Source organism: Vombatus ursinus, unplaced genomic scaffold, assembly GCF_900497805.2.
Source record: "Vombatus ursinus unplaced genomic scaffold, bare-nosed wombat genome assembly UNPS02014821.1, whole genome shotgun sequence".
Taxonomy (NCBI): Eukaryota; Metazoa; Chordata; class Mammalia; order Diprotodontia; family Vombatidae; genus Vombatus; species Vombatus ursinus.
Window position 1 is genome coordinate 51,075,545 of NW_020954599.1, and position 20,214 is coordinate 51,095,758.

Genomic DNA, 20,214 nt, shown 5'->3' on the forward strand with positions numbered 1-20,214 from the left:
TTTGCTCACCCTTCAATCTAACCCTTAGTGAGGCCTTTGACTATGGAGAAAAGAGTCACTCAAGCACCCTAAAGACCACATTCCCTTGTCCCCTGACTTGGTCCAGCCTCAGACTTTTAGAGTCCTTGATTAGCATCCAACTTTGAATATCTCCTTCTAATACAATGATGAGCAGGAATGACCCCAGGCCTGATAAAGTGCAGGGCTACAGCATGTATTGTCTTTTGTGTCTATTGATAACTAGGGATAGATATATTCTCAGACTGTACATAAGACCAAAACACCAACAATCGGCCTCTGCCCAGAAGTTGCCAGGAAAGTGCTTGTACTAGCACTTGAGTAACATCTTTGATAATATCTGCTGACTCCCTACACTATGCATCAGTTGAGTCATGTTTCCTAACCTTTTCTCTCCATGACCATCAAAAATAATATTTGTATAGTACCTTGAAGTTTGTGTATAGCACCATAAATTTTGTAATGCACCTTACACACATTATGTTGTTTGAGTATCACAATATCCCTATAAAGTAAGTGCTGTGGCTATTATTATCCCCATTTTACAGAAAAGGAAACTGAGACTTAAACAGGTTGTGATTTTCCTGTACTCTCAATTGAACCTCAAAATAGCTTCATGATCAAAACAACCCTATGAAATAAGTACAATGAATATTTTTATTTTTGTTTGACAGAAAAAGAAACAAGTTCAGGTTTGTGACTTGCCTAAGGTTACATAGCTAGGTGGTAGCAAGGACTGGATTTGAATTCACATCTTTCTGGCTGTAAGTCCAGCACTCTAGCAACTTTGCCAAGCTGCCCTTCCCATAGACCAGTTACTAAATTCTGTAACTTAGAGTCAGTGTGGAGTAGTACATAGAAAACCATACTTGAAGTCATGGATTCAAGTTTTGCCTTTGACACATAATATCTGTGTGGTAGCCTTGGACAAGTCACTTAACATTTCAGTGTTTGAGGCAGCTCTCCATGACTATAAGTTTCAGTGAAAGTGCCAACTTGCATTTGTAAATGGAGTTTCCTCATGGGCTGTTTCCTCTGCCAGTGAAATGACAGGTCCAATCCTTTTCCTTAATTCCATATGCAAAGGATTAGACATAATCAAAAAAGGCACCAGTCTGAGACCTCATACATTTGATATCCTAAGTCCATCATTTAGAACAGAATTTCAGCTTTTGCCAGCCGAGCCTCTTACTCATTGTAGCTTTGGCTTAACCAGAGCTGATTAATTTACGAATGTTTTCTTCCCGTAGCATTATGGGAATCTAGGTGTTACGGTTGATAAAGCACTGGGCCTGGAGTAAAGAAAATCTGAGTTCAAATTCAGCCTCAGACATTTAGTAGCTGTGTGACCCTGGACAAGTCACAACCTCTGCTGCCCCAGTTTCCTCATCTGTAAAATGGGGATGATAAAAATAGCACTAACTTTCCAGGGTTGTTGTGAGAATCAAATGAGATAGCTTTTAGGACAGTGTATGGCACATAGTAGGCTTAATAAATGCTTATTTCCTTTCTTCTGTCCCATGAACCCTGCCATTATTTCCCAGTTATTACAGTTAATGTTTGCTTTGAATTGTACTTTAAGGTGACTCTGAGGAAGTCCCTGTCCAAAATTTCTCTTCATCAGTCTATCATATGAAGGTTGGGGCAACTACCATCCAAGCCAGTCAGTTTCACTGTCACATATAGGGCACCAAAGCCCAAAGGGACTCTGAAAAATTAAGTCTGGACATAAGGAAAGATAAATTGAAGAACCCAAAGAAATATGGGAAAACGTGAATGAAGTGATATGGAGTAAGGAGAACAGAACCAAAAGAATAATATCTATACTGACTCCAACTGTTTAAGCAAAGACATAAAAGGCAACAAAACCTAGGTCAAATGCAATGGACATAGAATTTATTCCTGAAGGCAGGGACTATTTCCTTTTTGTCATTGTGTCAAATGACAAAAAGCAATCTACTGCTTGGGGCACTTACTAGCCATGTGGCCCTGTGCAAGTCATTGCCTCAGTTCCTCATCTGCAAAATGGGAGAAGGAAATGACAAACCACTCCAGTATCTTTGTTAAGAATATCCCATGGACAAGCTCATGGAGTCACAAAGAATCAGAAGTGACTGAACAATAACAATACTAATGCTTACTGTAGTATCTGCCATATGATATTTAGTTGTTGTTCAGTTGTTTGTAGTGCTGTCTGACTCTTCATGACCTCATTTGGGATTTTCTTGGCAAAGATATTGAAATGGTTTGCCATTTCCTTCTCCAACTCATTTTACAGATGAGGAAAATGAGGCAAACAGGGTTAATAATAGTTGCAAAATAAATGCTTGTTAAAATGAACCAAATTTAATGTAATTGGCTCCTTAATAAAATAAAGCACATATTCTTTCTTTTTTAACTAATAAAGTTAAAATTTTTTAAAAAAGGGTAAATTACAAAAGTACACTGATTTGCATGTACTATGAGTCCCAATCTTTCTTTTAGACTGTTTTGCTTAATGGTGTTTGGAAATACCCTTTGTTGGTGGTTTATGTCTTTATTTATCTTTATTTATTTTTATATCTTTATTTATCTGCTGTCATAACAAAAGTAATCAATTTAAAAAAAAAAAGACAGAGTTCAACTCAGAAGTCACAGAGGGGTAACCAAAGAGTATTGTATTAACCCTGAAAATTTTATAACACTGCATTTATAAATAATATCTCTTTTAACAACTGTCTACACTTTCAGGAGGCAGTATGGTACAGGTGAAAGAATACCAAATTTGAAGTAGCTTCTGCTACATGTGTGAACTTGGGTAAATCATTTAACTTTTGAGGGGCCTCAGTTTCCACACTGGTAAAATGAGAGTGTTGAACTAGATAATATACCTTTAGCTCTAACTCTATGATCAATCAATTAATCAATGCTTATTAAGTGCCCACTATATGACAGGCATTGTACTAGGAGATCTTGTTGAAGATCAGTTCCTTAGTTTGCTGAGGATATTGCATATGTATCTTTGATCTAAATGTGCAAAGTGGAAAAGGCAATGGGGACCATTTTCTTGAGTTGCAGTCTTGAATTCCAATCACCCTTCAACACTTAAAACTCAATTTGTCTGAAACAGAATTCATCATCTTCCCCTGACTCCAGCCCCACCTCTTGACTTACCCCATTCCTTTAAGAAAGAGAAAAGTATTACCATTTTCTCAGCCAGCTCGATTCAAAATCTTGGATTCATCTTTTAACTCTGTTCTCTTTGATTTCTATATCCAGACTCCCAAATCTATATCTTGAGCCTAAATCTCTTTCCTGAATTCTAGTCCTATATCACCAACTGCTTCCTGGGCATAGCAATCAATCAACAAGCATTTATTAACACCTATATTTTAGGCACTATGGTAGAATACAAATACCAAAACTATCTACCTGGATATCCCATTGGCATCTCAAAAATCAATAAGTGCAAAGTAAAGTCATTAGCTTGTTCTCTAAGCCTACCCTTCCTTCCACATTTCTCTATTTATGCTGAGGGCACAATAATTCTTCCAGTCACTCAGATTCCTAATTTTGGAGCCAACACTGACCTTTTCCTGTCTCCATTCGCTCAATACCCAATAATTTATCAAGTCTTACCAATTCTACAGTCACAACATCTCTCATATCCCTCCTCTCTTACCTAGACTAATAATAATAGCTCATTATTATATTGAATTAATATTATATTATATATATAATAATTATATATAATAATATAATGTATTAATATAATGTATTGTATTATATTAATACAGTACTAAAGATATATATGTATGTGTAATATATGATAAATATAAAATATATTTGTATGTATTATCATAATATGTTATTTATGTGATAAATAATATATTATATATGTATATGTAATCTAGTTTAATCCTTACAACAATACCATGAAGTAGGTACTATTATTATCATTATTTTTACAGTCCATTTGGGATGTGCCAAATAGATATTTATAAAAAAAAATGAATTAAAAGAGTAAGTTCAAATCAAAACAAGAGAGAAAGCATCTATCTGCTTTCCCCCTACCTGTTTCATATGCAGAAACAATGCCCAAAAAGCCCCTGCATTTGGGGAGGGAGTTATCCCTATCTGCTGCCAGCTAGTTAGTTACTAAAGAATAAAATAGCTCTTTCTTGAATTTTTATGACAACTGTTTAGAGATTTGGGAGTAATTTTATTCTATCATCTCATCAAATTACACTAGAACCAACCTAACATTGATGACCATGCAAAGACATAGCTAGGAATTTTGATACCCCTGGGAAATTCAATTTGGGAGTATGGTGGTAACATTGGAGTTAGAGAGAGAAAAAACCCTTATGGAGGAAAGTGAGATCTGGAAGGTGGGTGTGATTATTTTTGTGGCACCTCATAGTATAGGGCCCATGACATGCACCAGAGAGTAAGGTATTATTGGGCTATTAACATCATGGATTAAAGTTCTAGTTGCCTCACCTTAGTTATGGTTCTATGTCCATGTATTAAGGCAATCACTTCAGAGAAAGAGATTTTGACCAAATACCTCTCACTGGCATTGTGAGACTCAAGGAGAAAATATATACAAATATATACAAATTTCCATACATTTCCAACATTGCTATATCCCTTTTGTCTGTTTTTCACTTTCACCCCCCACAAAGCAGTTTTCTTCTCTTACATAAGTCAGTGAAACTTTTATTTAAGATTTAACTTTTTGGTGACCTTACACAAATATTGGGAGAAATTCTTGGAAAGGATGACATTGTAATTGGTCTTTTGGGGAAGGTCCATTGTGGGATAAAATTTCACACTATCCATTTTTCCAGATGGGCTTTGGTCTCCAGAGTGGTCATTCCAAGGACCTTTTCTCAGCACTGAATTCATTCCAAGAAATAAAAATAGTAGCTTAAGGCCTGATTGCCTCACAAAAAGCTTCTCAATCTTGGTGCACAGTGGGAGGAGGTGCAGCTGGGAAACAGGATGAAATTCTGATGCCTACAATGACAGGAGAAAAACTGCTGGTCTATGTAAAGTGGAGGATGGGGGAACAGAGAATGCTGGCCTGAGGAGTCTAGGGTGGGAGGTAATGGAAAGAGGAAGGAGATCTCTTCCAAATGCAGTATCTACTAGTTTACATGTCTTGAGTGGCTAGAAGTCAGAGCTTTACAAAGCAATGTGCCCTTCATAATCTGGTTAATAAGTGGCCAATTATTCATGTATCTTAGCTTTAGCACCCATTAGAGCTAGTTCACTCCATGGGTTAGGACCATGTATTAGTGAAGACATAGTTCTAGGCTTGAACATTACTATACTGGCCAGTTAACCCTTAGCTGTTCCATGACTACAGACTGTACATTGACCTGAATGCCTAAGGTTAGCTTCAGGATGAGAGAGTAGATACATCCATCACTTTACCTGCATTGAGTGTGGTTCTGTGGCATTATTCTTATGAAATTCACATTACTTAGGAAAGACAACAATATAGATTTTCTGATTCTTTTAAAAAATTAATACATATTTTATTGATGCTTTTTTGACATCACCCTCATTTACCAATGTTGCCTCTCCATCACCACATCCTTCCCCCACACCTCCAACCCTACTGCTGCCTCATCTCACTTCTGTGAATATGGTTACACAGAAAAAACCAGCAAATCATTGGCCATGTCTGACAATGTATATCTCATCAAGAGGTATGCCAAAAGTAGCATACCCCTTGTGTGCTTGGAACTAGATTGTTACAATTTCAGTATGAGCATTTACATCTAGGAAATAGACAAATGCTACAAATGAGGGCTTGAGTTATTGTTTATTGATCATTTAGACTTGGAAAGTAATACAGAAAATTTAAATAGTACAAATTAAAATTAGAAGTGTTGTTTGCACATTTTGTTTGACAGAAAGTTGGAGGTTAAACATTTTCTAGGACACTCCTGGCCTCATCCTACATCCACTTCTACAGTCTACCACCTCTCTGCTGTGGGGAGGCATGCTTCTCCACGTGGAATTTCTCTCCTAAATATTAGTACTTTTTCTTCAGGATAAATTAACGTTAGCATCATTTTAATCTAACTAACTTTGGAAATCTACCGAAACATCTCATTTATGATGTAAATGAGTGAAATAACAAGAAGAGCCTACACATAGATCTATTAGGTGTTTAAAAAAAAAAAGAGCCTAGATTTATACTGGGATTCAACATAGGAAAATGAAGATCCCTGGAAAAATGGTTTCCATTTAATAAGTATTTATTAAGTACCTACTTATGTGCTAGGCATTATTAGACACTGTACATACAAAGACTAGGTACCAAAGTGAATAGATTGCTAGTCTTTGAGTTGGGAAGAACTGACTTGAAATCCTATCTTTGACACTAACTATATGACCCTAGACAAGTCATTTAACATTCTCAGCCTCAATTTCCTCATCTATAAAATGGGGGAGGGGACTTTTTAGCCTCTATGTTCCCTTCCAGCTCTAAAATGAATGATTTATGATTTATAAACAGTCCCTTCTCTCAAAGAGCTTAGATTCTACTGGGGGAAATTGTTTTTGTTCAGTTGTTTCAGTCCTATTTGACTCTCTGTGACCCAATTTGGGGTTTTCTTGGCAAAGATACTGGAGTAGTTCTCCATTTCCTTCTCCAACTCATTTGACAGATGAGGAAACTGAGGCAAACAGGGGTAAGTGACTTGCCCAGGGTCACAAAGTTAGTAAGTATCTGAGGCTGGATTTGAACTCAGGAGTCTTCCTGATTCCATGCCCAGTGTTCTCTATCTATTGCGCCTTGGGGAAATAATATATATATAGAAAATAAAGCTTATATCTATACACACACACACATACATATATGCACACATATATGTTTACATATGCATATATACATATATATGTGTATATGTAATTTCTACATATAGGTAGATATGTACTTATATAGTGTGAAAAATTATTCTCAGTGCTTCCCCCCAGCTAGACCCCTTCTGAAAAGTTCTTCAGGAGGACGTTACTAATAATAAGATTGCACTGAGTCTTCTCCTGGTCAAACTCTCACCCAGGCCTGAATTGATTTAATCTGTTCAGATCCAAATCTGAGTCACAGACTGAGATTCCCCCCAACAGAGTTGGCACTGGGTGCCCACAGGACTTCTTATTCTTCTGATGTTTCAGCCTTGAAGGGTGGATGAGTCTTATGTTCAAAATCCCTGCTCCTTATATATCAGACTCCCCAGTATTAGGTTGTAGTCTGTTTTTCTCTCCAAGTGGCTCTGGGGGCAGGGTCCTCAAGACAGGTCTCCTCTGAAAACATACCCTCTGTAATTTGGCTATGGGTCAGTTAGAGTAAATTGGCATGTACCTGAACTGGTTGCTTTTAGAAGTGTTGAGGTCTGAGAAATTTTGATCCCTCAAGGACCAGAGTATAGGGTGGGGTCATCTAGAAGGAATTCACAGACTCAAGCATTCTTTTTTTTTTTTTTTAATATTATGGGAGAGCCAGGGAAATGGCTAGTCTTTTATTGGAGGGAAGAAAACATTACAACACATCTCAAGTAAACCAGTCCAGGGGCTCAGTGGCTAAACTGGTGGGGTACCAGCTTGTAATGGGTTCCACAGTTAGGGCAAAACTGTGTCTTGCCTTTGTGAAGTCAGAACCAGATGACTGCACTGTTGTCCTCTTCACAGATACAGCCCACTATTTGCTTGTCAGTGATGGAAGGGACCAAGTTGGATTCCTCCTTAGTCCCTGGAGCTGCCTTTGGGGCTAGGAGATTGTATGGATCCCAATCATTCCTTGCAGCCATCATAATCTCTCTCTCCAAGCCAGTAGCCTGCTCCTCATCAGAAGGGACACCTCCTCTGGTCACCATGGAGCAAGTGGACACCCGAGCAGGGCCACAGGCCCGCAAGGCCTGGACTGCCAGCACCTGGCACCCTGAAGTAACCTTGAAGCTATCGCACCTGAGACAACTGAGACCAGTTGGAGCGGCGGCACTTCCGGAATCTCAAGCATTCTTTAAATCAAGGTGGCAAAGATTTATTGTTATGCAGTACAGCAGGCAGAGGTCCTTAAGGAATTCTGCCATGGAGGGCAGAGCTCCTTAGGGAACTTGCAACCTAACAGGAATGATGCTAAAGTTTATATAGGAAAAGTAGTAGATTATGTGGTAAGTATGCTAATTAGGTGATAACATATAGTCATTCACTACTGGAAACTGAGGAAGGGGTTTCCTAAACGGGGGGGAGGGGGCAGGTGGTTTATTCTGTTATGTCTGAAACAAGATAGCTTCAGGAGTTGACGTCTATAGCTTGACCTCTGGATTGCATATGGTAACTGTGGGCATCAGCATTTGATAGTTCTGCTGGTACAAATAGTCTTGTTCATACAAGCAAAATTTTACAGAGGTCAGTTTGTTCTTGTAACAGAGAGAGATAGTTTGGGCCAACTCATGAGTCATTGCCAGAGATAGGATCCTTGGGCTGGAGGGAAAATTGTAAGGGATAGCATTTCTGAGGCCAGGGAGAAATTGGGGTCCAAGCACAGGCACCCAAGCACCCCATCAGAAGGATGTGGAACTAAAGAATAACTCTGAATTTTGACAAGTCTAATTCTAATTCTAAATTGGTTTATCTTAAAAACAAACTAAGCCTAAAAAGCCAACAAGAAAATTAGATCTGTGCACACTCTGTCTTGTCATTCCATGTTTCTGTGTCTCTATGACTGTCATGTTTCATGTGAAAGATGTAAAATGCAGGTCAGAAAAACTTCTAAGGAACTTCTAAGTTCCATAATTAGAGAGAACATTGGGAAATAACTCTCACCTTAGGCCTTCAATGGGAGATTAAGACTTTTTTTGGGGGGGTCCCAATACTGGCCAAGTTGGGATACAAGAATAAAGTTGATAATAAGTAATGGAATTAAAAAGCGGCGTGAGAACCTCCTAGAAGCTAGTTGGGAAATGGAATCAGTAGCAGCTTTTAGACTGATAATAATTTAAACCAGGCAAGAGCTGAGAGAGAAAAAAACTGAGAGTTTGAATTCAGGTTTAATTAGATCATAAAGCTAAAGTTTGCAGATTATGTTTAAATTAAATCTAGAAAACTGTACCCCTTCTGCCAATGTATCTGATATCAGCACAATGTGTTTAAAACTACAAAAATAAAGGTTCTTCTGTCTTTTAAGCCATCTCTTTAGCATTTCAGTGATTTGTTAAAATGCTTATTAACATTACAAAAGCTGTTTGTGAAGAGTGTGGGAGAAATACAGCTCTCTTGACTTTTAAATTGTTAGGTGTTAACTCTCTCCAGATTCTAAAAGGTGAAGACAAGCAGGACAAATTGGGGTGAGTATGATTTTTAATTTGGAATGTAAAAGAAAGTGGAGGTAGTCTGAGTAATGGGTTCAAAAAATTAGCAAAGAGAAATAAAGGTTTGAGTGAAAATATGAAGGATAGAGAAAAAAACTGGTTTGGGGACAGAAGGAATTATGTCCACCTGCTTTTCAGGATAAATCTATAGGAAGGCCTTGTTGAATCTAACATTACATAAATTTTGGCTATGGTAAGGATATTGGTTATTGTGATTTGTGATTATTATACAAAATCTTAAAATTAAATTAAATTGTCACCATGTGTCTTTTTAAAGGAATATAAGAATTTATGGATAATATTTCCTTTTAAAGGGCCAAGAGTATTAGACTTTAAAAAAATTAAAATGTTTATTATTAGCGATTATAAATCCAGATTTGATTTGATTTAAATCAAAATCTGTGCTGAAGGAATAAGAACAGCATCTGAGAGTGCTCTTCCTATCAGGATTAAACACAAAAAGATATTGTTACTTGGCATTAATAAATTTATTAACTGTATGGTCCCGAGAAAGTTCTATTTAGCTCAGTTTACCTGTAAGGGGATAATATTAGAACCCACTTCCCAGGGATGTTGTGAAGATCACATGATCATAAGTAAAGTGCTTGGCACATTGCTTGGTATAAGGAAAATGCTATCTGAATGTTAACTGTTTAAATGTAATTGCTTAAATTAAAGTCATCTAATTGGTAATGAATTGGCTTTATTTCAAGTTTAAATACATGATAATTGTTTATGGTATTGTTATATTTCTGAATTTCCTTATATTGTGTAATTTGGTAACAATTGAATCACCTATGTTGTTAGAAAAGCAAATTATAATCTTATAATTTATATTATTTAATTAATTAATTAATTAAATCTTATAATCAAGATGTTGTTAGATTAAGAATTGTACTACCAGAGAAGAAAAAAAAAAAGAATGGTCAGGAAGCTGCTAGTTCCATTCTATCCGACCATGTATGCTGAAGTACTATAATTTAAGAAACCATAAACTTCCAAGTTTTGCCTATATTTTAGAAGGGAAGTTTCAGCTAAAGTTATTTGGTCTCACTTATGAAAATTAAGACTGTTAACTAAGCTATTTAGAGTTATTGTTTAAATCAAGTATTTACAAAAGTATTTTTGTGAAAAGGAATTGGGTAGTTATGCAAAGAAAAGACCTTGTAAAATCTCCTCGTAATTTTTATCCTGTCCAACAGGTTTTATGTTATGGAATTCTTACTGAGTAAATGAGTCCTCATTATAAACACCTTTTTGACTACAGAATTTAGGTATCTAGGAATTTTGTGGTAGTTAGGAATTAACAACATCAGGATAAATTGTAAGCTGTTTTTAAGAAAGGGAAATACTTCTATGAAGAAATGTTTTGCAGAATCTTTTGGGTGATTTTTAGAAGGCCTCATAAATTTCCATTTGCAAGCTAATTTGTTCCAGTAATAATTTGATATTGATGACAATTATGTCCAAACTTACTGTGAATTTCGAGTTTCATTCCTATATTGTTGTGTCCTGGAACTGGCCTTAAATGGGTCCTTTTAGAGAAACAAGAGTCGGAGTCAGCAGCTCAATGAGAGATAATGAGCTGTAAGTGGGAAAGATCTTGCTGTTTAGATCTGAATTCATTCCATGGCCTAAACAAGAGTTAAAATTAGTATTTGAAATTATTATATGTATAAGATTCAATTCCTGAAGTCTCTTGTTCTTTCAGATTAAGTATGGTTAGAGAAGGATAAGTAAGCTTGAGAAACAGAGATGCAAATCTATTAGAGTAATAACTTAAGATCTTAACAGGAAATTTGATTTTGCTCATGTTTTTTATTAAATCAGGAACTAGTACATGTATATGAATGTAAACAAACTACTTAAGACTCACCTTAAGATATTCTCAACCAATGTGAGATTATAGTCATATATCTGAAACTCTGATTATTAGAACTTGCTATTGAAGACTTTATGGGACTGTTACCTGACTGTTATTCCGAGTCTGATTCCAGGTATGATTATCAAGTAATGCTGTTGAGTCACTGATCCATGATGCCAGCAACCCTGTAGAGTCTATGAACTGCAGAGGGTGCTCTCATGGGAAAAGTTGGGAGAATGACTATTCCGCATGAGCTGAGGGGGATTCTCCTGACTTAATTTCCCCACTATGACACCTGGCAGACTTTAAGCTTCAATGCACTTGGTCATTTGCCTCACTTTTGCCTGGAATTAACGTGAAGTTAGGGAACATTGTTCCCTCACTATAGTTACGTCCCTATTCTTTTATGGCAATTTTCCATAATCAAAAGGTTTTGTAAGCACAATATTAAATCTATTAAATAACATATTGATACTGGAACATCTGAGGTTATTATAGTAAGATGCAGGTATAAGATTAAGCTATTTGGCCTAGAATTTTAGCCCAAACAACTAAGTATATTAGCCTTGATATCTGTTATTAGTATATATTCCTGTATAAGTTAGGGTCCTTTAATTCCTCATAATGGTATGGGGATAATTTAGTCAAGTACTGATATGATATAACAGGACATTATTCTGTTACTTAGTTAATATCATACCTGTCTGTTTTGTTACAATTAGTTAATGTTAAAAGAAGAATGGCATGTGGTCTGTCTTGTAAATGCCTTAAAAGAAGCATCCACTTTAATTAGGGGTTATTTATTTGAATATGACCAGAAATTGTTTTATTACTTGAGATGTACTTTTTGAAATTGATTACTCAATGTATTATGTATGTATTGGAATCTGTTATTAAGTCCTTAGTGGAATCTCATCCTCCTGATGGGGGAATGAATAATGAATTAATGCAAAGTATAAATATGGGTTCTAATTTTTCTGTTTCTTTTTTGGTAATTGGGGTTAACTGACTTGCCCAGGGTCACACAGTTAATAAGTGTCAAGTGTTTGGTCTGAGACCGAATTTGGACTCAGGTGCTCCTGACTTCAGGGCCGGTGCTCTATCCACTGCACCACCTAGCTGCCCCTGTTTCTTTTTTTTTAATATGAGTTTCTTAGACATCAACATGAAAATTGGCCAAGGTTCTAATTTTGATTTTATAATAATAGAGACATAAAGGTTGACTTAACTTTCAGTATTTGACCTGATTATTGGCAAAGTAATTTAAAATTGTGTTAAGATCAATTTTGTAGGAGATTTTAACAACATAAAAAAGAGGATCTCTCTATAAGCAGTCTTGAGCAGATGGTCTGCTGGAGACTATTTGAACCACACTTTCATCAGAGGACTTCATTGGATGGTGTCCCAAGTACCTGATAGCTGTGTGGGATGGGACTTCTGAGCTTTGAATGGATAATTTTGTTCCTTGTTTGCCCTTTCTCTTTGTGACTGCCCCCTTTTGATTTGTCAATGTGTCAATCACTTTCTCCCTTTCCTCCCTTCCCATATTGTTCCCAAAACCTTTGATGAAGTGTTGACCCTCTCAATTAGCGATTCATTGAGAGGGCTACACCTCTCATTACAATCAGATAGGGGAATTTGAAAAATGATTCTCAGACCTTCCCCCTCAGTCAGCCCCCTTCTGAAAAGTTCTTCAGAAGGACATTACTAATAATAAGATTGCATTGAGTCTTCTCCTGGTCAAACTCCAACCCAGGCCTGAATTGATTTAATCTGTTCAGGTTTGGGTAGAGACAGATTCTTCTGCCTAGATGGCCCAAGGCTGAGAGTGGTGTGCTTGGAGTGTGGTCTGAGAGAACAGGTATTTCCTCTGTCCAGGAGGTAGAATGATGGTGGGTGATATCAGCCCCTGTTGAAAAGGTATTGTACCAGGATTAAGTGACCTAAATCACTTGCTCAAAACCTTTATTTTAATATAACCCACCTCCCAGTGTGTTGACACTATACTCCCAAATCTCTAGTTCTGGACTGTAACTCCTATGCAATGCATGTCAAGTCAGGTTGAGAGAAAGAAAACGTCGACACATGCCCTGATCAGCTTGTCTCTTTCTTAGAACAAATTCTGTTTTTGGGGTTAACAATAGTACTATTTTGGAAAAGTCTAAATCCTTCCATACTTATTGCTAGACACAGTGTGTAGTGGGGCTGGAATGAGGTTGATAGAGGATAATCATACTGCTTCCCTATGCCTGATATAATATTGAGATAGAATCTTTGTGCAATGGTGCCCTTTTGTAATCTGTTTGGTTAGCTACTCTAGCAGATTTGACCATCCCAGTGTTAAAACTGACAAGGAGAAAATCAAACTTTCCTTTGTTTTTCATGTCACACATGAATTAACAATTGCTTGGCAGCTAGTTAAAATTCATAATATTATCATTGTCAGGACTCAGCAGTTGTGGACATCATGCTGATGTAAGTGTGCTGTTGTCCCTGTTCCTCCCTCCCTGGCTCCTAGCTATCTAGCTAAGCTAGCTTCTATTTCCTGTTGGTGGTAACCTTATAGATAGAGGGGAGTAGAGGTGGAGGGGGAGGGAAATCACTCAGTGAATCTCCCTACTCTTTTGAGGGCTCATTGTTAGAAATACTAAATGGTGTTCTTTGCTATTGATACCAGTGAAAATTGGCTCCAGTTGAAACATCTACATTGGCAGAGACCTGAAGAAATGCTCTGCTTCTAGCAGCTGTCCTTTTGCAAGGGACATAATTACCCAAAACATATTACAAAATGACTCCTTTGCACTAAGATCCTGTCTCAATATTATATTGTCTATGTAATATAACTAAATATGATATGATATAACATAATATATAATATGATATAATATAAACACTATCATATCGTAGATATAAATGATATGTAATATTTTTATTAAGTTATATTGTCCCTTTGCAAGGAACAAATTTGTAAGCTGAAGAATGTCCTTTTCTCCAGAATAAAAGAGTCATCAATTAATGTGAATTTGATAATATTCAATCCTGTGAAAGCATAAATCTACAGAAGTCTCAAATACCTGGCCCTCAGGCAACATTCTTCAGAGAAGTATAACTGGCAAATGTTTAACAAAATAAAAATACAACAGAACATAGATGATGTCAATATGTGGTTTTCCCAGTCAATATGCAGCCTGCAAGAATCTTTTTATATGGTTTATGGCTCTGATTTCTATTTGAGTTCAACATCACTGCTGTAGACATTTAGAAATAGCCTTATACTAGCCATCTCTGTATATTCATTTACGGTTCCCTTACTAATGACAGTCTTTGTAAGGATGAGAATAAGTCATCATTTTTGTCATTGAGCACACTTTACATTAGCACAGGATTCATAAACAGTGGATCCTCACACCTGTGGACCATCTGACAATAGTATTCAGCCCTTCCTCAGCTCAGCAGGACATCATAAAGCACAGGTCTGGGAGAAGCAATTCTCTGCTTGAACTGTGCCTTGGTGCTCCTGGTAGCTGGAGCACAAAACTTTTTTTCCTCCTTGTGTTCTAGAAGTGACATGATGGTGAAGCAGAGATGGCTGCTGTGCTTTCTAAACAGTACCTCTGGAACACAGATAGTCCTTGCCCTTTGCAAGGCATGAAGTCTGGGAAATGGGATGGGAAGCCTCCCCACCCTGTGTCAGTCAACCTCGAAGAAATTTCCCCCCAAGGTTTATGTGACCTTTTTTTCCCTGACCCATAGGTCAAAGCCTTATGAATTTTAACTGGCTGCCAAGTAATTGCTAATTCATCCATGACTTTGGCATTAAAAAAATGAAATGTAAAAAGAAAACAAACCCAACAATTCACTAGGGAAAACAAAACCTTATGTGAGAACATCAGCATGGCTGCTGAAGGGATTTCTGAAGGGACAAAAGGGATTTGTAAATAAACATACAATTGTTCTGTAGCAAGTTCCCTTCCAGAGTTTTCCACTCCAAGAAGAAATTGAAAAATAGCAGGATTTACTTAAGTTTGTAAATCTTTTTTGCTGATTAGAAGGCAGCATTGCTACTGATTGAAAAAAAAAACAAACAAGTTACCATTTTAAAACTGGCCAGGCTCATTTTCATAATTTAGGGTCATAAATATAGAGATGAAAGAGACCTAAGGGGTCCTTTGGTCCAACCCCCTTATTTTATAGATGAGGAAACAGACCCAGAAAGGTGAAGGAACTTGAGTGATAGGTGGTAAGTAGCAGGACCATGATTCAAACTTAATCCTTTTACTCTATGTCCTGAGCTTTTTTCATTATTGCCTCAATTAGGTCACAAGGCAAAATGGTGTGAGCAGAGACACTGAGGGGATGAGGCATAAGAATTCTATTATAATTCTATTATAAGATTCACTTTTGATAGATTTCTGCGTACTATAGATATGCATGTACTTTTGAAATATGCATGTGTTAATCCTGTATGTAGTTATCATGTTGTCACTATAGCTGTAGTATCCTTTCAGGTGATACTCTATATAGTGCCACGTGTACTACATGTACTGTTTTTTTGTTTGTTTGATTGATTTTTTGGTGAGGTGATCATGGTTAAGTGACTTGCTCAAGGTCACACAGCTAGTAAGTGTTAAGTGTCTGAGGCTGGACTTGAACTCAGGTTCTTCTGACTCCAAGGCTAGAGCTCTATCCACTGCACCACCTAGCTGCCCCTACTGCATGTGCTGTTAACATGCATTTGTTTTATTTCAGTTTTAATGGTACTAAAGGTTGGTTACCTGAGGGGCCAGGAAAATCACCCATGTTTCAAAGCACTGATATTTGTATTCATGCTGTCCAGTTACAAGTTTTGGACTTGCCCCAGATGACCTTTGCAGGGGACTGCAAAGTTTCAGCCCAGGGGAGGAATGTAATCCCAATCTCAAAGCCCATTGGTATGTGACTCTCTCTTCATTGGTGGAAGATGAATGTACTGTGTGAACGGCAGCATGAAGTTGGTGAGAGTGGGAGAGAGGAAAATTCTTTAGTCATCTTCAGGTCTCTGTTTCTCTTTGGGCTCTGCAGTCACTTTTTGAGACTTAGGGCTTTTAGTTTCAAGAGAGAAGATAGAATATGTCAATCCTACTTCAGGTTACTGAAAAACAAGTCTCTGGAGAAGAAGCCAATGTGAGAGGAGGTGGCAGCCTCCATCATGACCCTATCTCCAGTTTGGTACACTAGAGACTTCAGGGAATTTTCCCTTGGGTGAGATTCAAGACTCTGTTAATCTGAGTTACCTTGTTCTCAATGAGAGAGCTCTTCACTCTGTATTGTCTGATATATATTCTCCTATGTAGGGTTTCTCTGATTTCTGCTTGCTATTGAATTGGTTAAATGGATTTCTTTGCTTTTTGCAAAAAAAAAAACCCCAAACCCTCCCCAAAAAACTAAGTAAATAAATACAAGAAGAGAAAAGAAAGAAAAGAAAAAGAAAAATGAAAAAATTAAGAACAAATTGAAAAAACAAACAAATGAAAACCCTTAACTTTGTTTTGCAACGATACAAAGGAAAAAAAGAGAGATCAGAATAGGGGTGATGAGATGAAATAAAGAATATTTGATGAACCAGAGGTCTTGATGAGTACAAATTTCTTCAGGTCCATTTCCTAGGACCAGTGACAGGAGTTTTGAAGAGCCTATGAATACTTTTTCTTGTTCTCTCCAACCTGATTTTTTCCTTGACTGTAATTAATCTCAAGTTCATTTGTTTTTCCTTTCTTTTAGATCAAGAGTTCTTAACTTGGGGTTCACACACACCCTTCCCCAAAGAGTTTGTGGATAGACTTCAGGGGATTGTCCATGAACTTAGATGGAAAAAAAATTACATCGTAATTTTCACTAACCTATAAATGAACTTTAGCATTTCCTTCAATTATTTAGAAACATTATTCCAGAAGGGGCCCATAGGCTTCACCAAACTGCCAAAGGGGTCAATGGATCAAAAAGAAGCTAAAAATCCCTGTTTTAGACCATGCCTATTACATAGATGGCATAATATCCCAATCAGTTATTTTTTAAAGATGTTATTTATGGTTTAATTAGGAAATCTAGATCTTCCTAGAGCTATAACTCCCAATTCTTCCATCTTCCACAAAACCACCATAAAATGCATGTGGAGTAGGAGAAATACCTAGGACCTTGGAGCACAGTTAGGGTTGTGCTGGTAAATTTTTAACAAGTGGTTTTCTGAAAAATAAAATATACATGGGACATACTTATACATTTGATTTGTATTATTAAAATTTTCTCCATTATTTTCTTAAATTTAGATCAGGGGTGGGTAACCTGTGGCCTTAAGGCCACATGTGGCCTTCTAGGTCCTTAAGTGTGGCCTTTTGACTGAATCTAAATTTTACAAAACAATTCCTTTTTTTTTAATATATTTTTGTTCATCTTTTATATTTTTATTTTTTTAAAAATGAATGTATTTTAAATACCAAGGAATAAAATAAGTTTCAATGAAATAATCCTCCCAGATTGACCAGCACAATTAGAACATAAGCCATAAAGGCTAAATTGATGGCTGCTATGCTCATTATTTAGTTCTAACTTCCCCAGCCTGACTGGCACCACTACCACACAAGGCTGGTTGGCAAAAGTTTATGGGGGTTCAGTACACCAGTCTGTTACCAGCTTTTGACAATGGTGCACTATGTTTCTGTTCGAAGTGGAAGCGACAGTATTTTTTAATTCTGTCTACTTAACAGCCCATCATGTCCAAGACGACCAAGAGAACACTGGAGGAAGAAAATAGATTTTTTAAAGAGGATTGGGAATTGCAATATTATCTAGTTTCTGCTAAAGATAAGATGATTTTCTTGCTTTGTGATACTGCAATATCAACATTAAAGAAATTCAGTGCTTATCAGCTTTATAACACTCAAAAGGACTACAAATATTTTAAATTAAAGGGAGAGGCACAAAACGTTGTATTGCAGAAATTAAAAGATGAAAAACAAAAGCAATGACAATTCTTTCAAGCAGCAATAAGACCTGGAAATAATGCCACTGAAGCAACTTATAAAGTAGCTTATATACTCAGGAAAAAAGGGAAGCCATTCAGTGATGTAGAAATTGTGAAAGAATGCATTGTCAAAGTTGTAGGATACTTAGACCCTGATAACTTTTCAAAGTACAAATAACTGCCTCTTCCAAGGGCAGCTACGTGGTGCAGTGGATAGAGCACCGGCCCTGAAGTCAGGAGGACCTAAGTTCAAATCTGGCCTCAGACCAAACACTTGACACTTACCAACTGTGTTACCCTGGGCAAGTCACTTAACCCCAAATTGCCTAAAAAGAATAAATAGCATTTCTGATTCTTTAAAAAAAAAAATAACTGCCTCTTTCAGGGAGAACCATACTGATCAGCAGCATGAATTAACCTTCAACTTAACAGCACAACTTCATGCAATACTTCAAAAAGAAAATATATATTATTCAATCTCTTTGGATGTATTAACTGATACCACTGACTTGGCACAGGTTTTATACTTCATTCGGGTCATAACAGAAGATTTTCTTTGCTACGAGGAGTTACTTGCTTTGGGCACTCTTACAAACATAACATGGGGGATAGATATCTTCAACAACTTTCAAGATAAACGTCATGAATTTGGTAAATTTAGTGAGTGTATGTACAGATGGTGCACCTGCCAAGACAGGAAAACATGAAGGATTATTGCATGAACAAAAAAAGTATTAACAGATCCAGATGTTCTCATTTCTTTTCATCGTATCTTGCATCAGTAAAATCTCTGTGCTAAAGCTACTATTTTAAGTGACACTTTGCAATAAGTTATAAGTATTGTTAACTATATTTGTTCAAATGCAACACCGCATCGTCAGTTTCATAACATGTTAAAGTTGAACAATGAAGTATTCAGTGTAGATTTGCTGTATCATTCTAAAGTGTGTTGGCTTTTGCAGGGACGGGTGTTAGCCAAAATTTTATCTTTTCGAGAACAGATAGTTAAACTTTATGAAGAACAGAATCAGCAATATGAATTATTGAAAAATTTCTTTAGGAATGCTGCATTTCTGTGTGATATCATGTCAAATCAAAATGACTTGAATATTTCTTTGCAAGGTAAAACTAAGTCTATATATGATGTAGGGCAAAAATCCAAGTATTTTGAAAAAAAGCCATCTTTTTTCAAAACACTTCTTCTTCCAAAGGAAATTTCAGATGAACATTTTCCCCAGTTAGCAAAGGTCACTGATGAGGAGAATGACATATGCGAATCATTTGAAAAATACACAGCTGTTACAGACCTTTTAATCAGAGAATGCAATGAAAGGTTCACTGACTTTGAGAATCATGATGTCACACTCAAATTAGCATTTCAGTCTCACCTAGTTGATATCACCAAGGCACCTAAAGAACCAAAGATGGAATTGATTGAGCTCTTAGTAGATGACATTTTAAAGTCATTGTTTGATGCTAAGAGAGATACAATTAAAATATGGAAAAATTCAGTAGAATACTCACGCCTTTCGCAATGTGCCCAAAAAATGCTTTCTTGCTTTTCAACTACTTCTTGCTGCAAATCTACATTCTCCCACCTAACCCAAATCAAGATGCCCTTAAGGTCACAAATGGCATACCTATCTAGAGGATCAACTGAAACTTCGATCTCCCTGGTGGAACCAAGTATCTAAATGCTTTCCAACAAAAAGCAGACACGGCAATATTATTAAAAGGTTAGTCTACTTTACAGTTACCAAATACTCTTCACTTTTTGAAATTATTAAGTACATAGTAGTAAGATTTTTACAAAATAATGTACATTTTTAAGTACACCTAATTGAAGTTTCTTGAATGCAGCATTATTTGATTACAGTTAAATATTATCTCGGCCTTCAAACATAAAAAGTTTCCCCACCTCTGATCTAGACAATCAACAGAATAATAAATCAAGCCCTGATTTG

The 20,214-nt window shown here is 36.7% G+C and overlaps 1 pseudogene; it reads right to left on the reverse strand.

Moving 5' to 3' along the window:
* Nucleotides 1-7,589: 7,589 nt before the first annotated feature.
* LOC114024473 lies at nt 7,590-8,032 on the reverse strand (annotated as a pseudogene).
* Nucleotides 8,033-20,214: the final 12,182 nt, after the last annotated feature.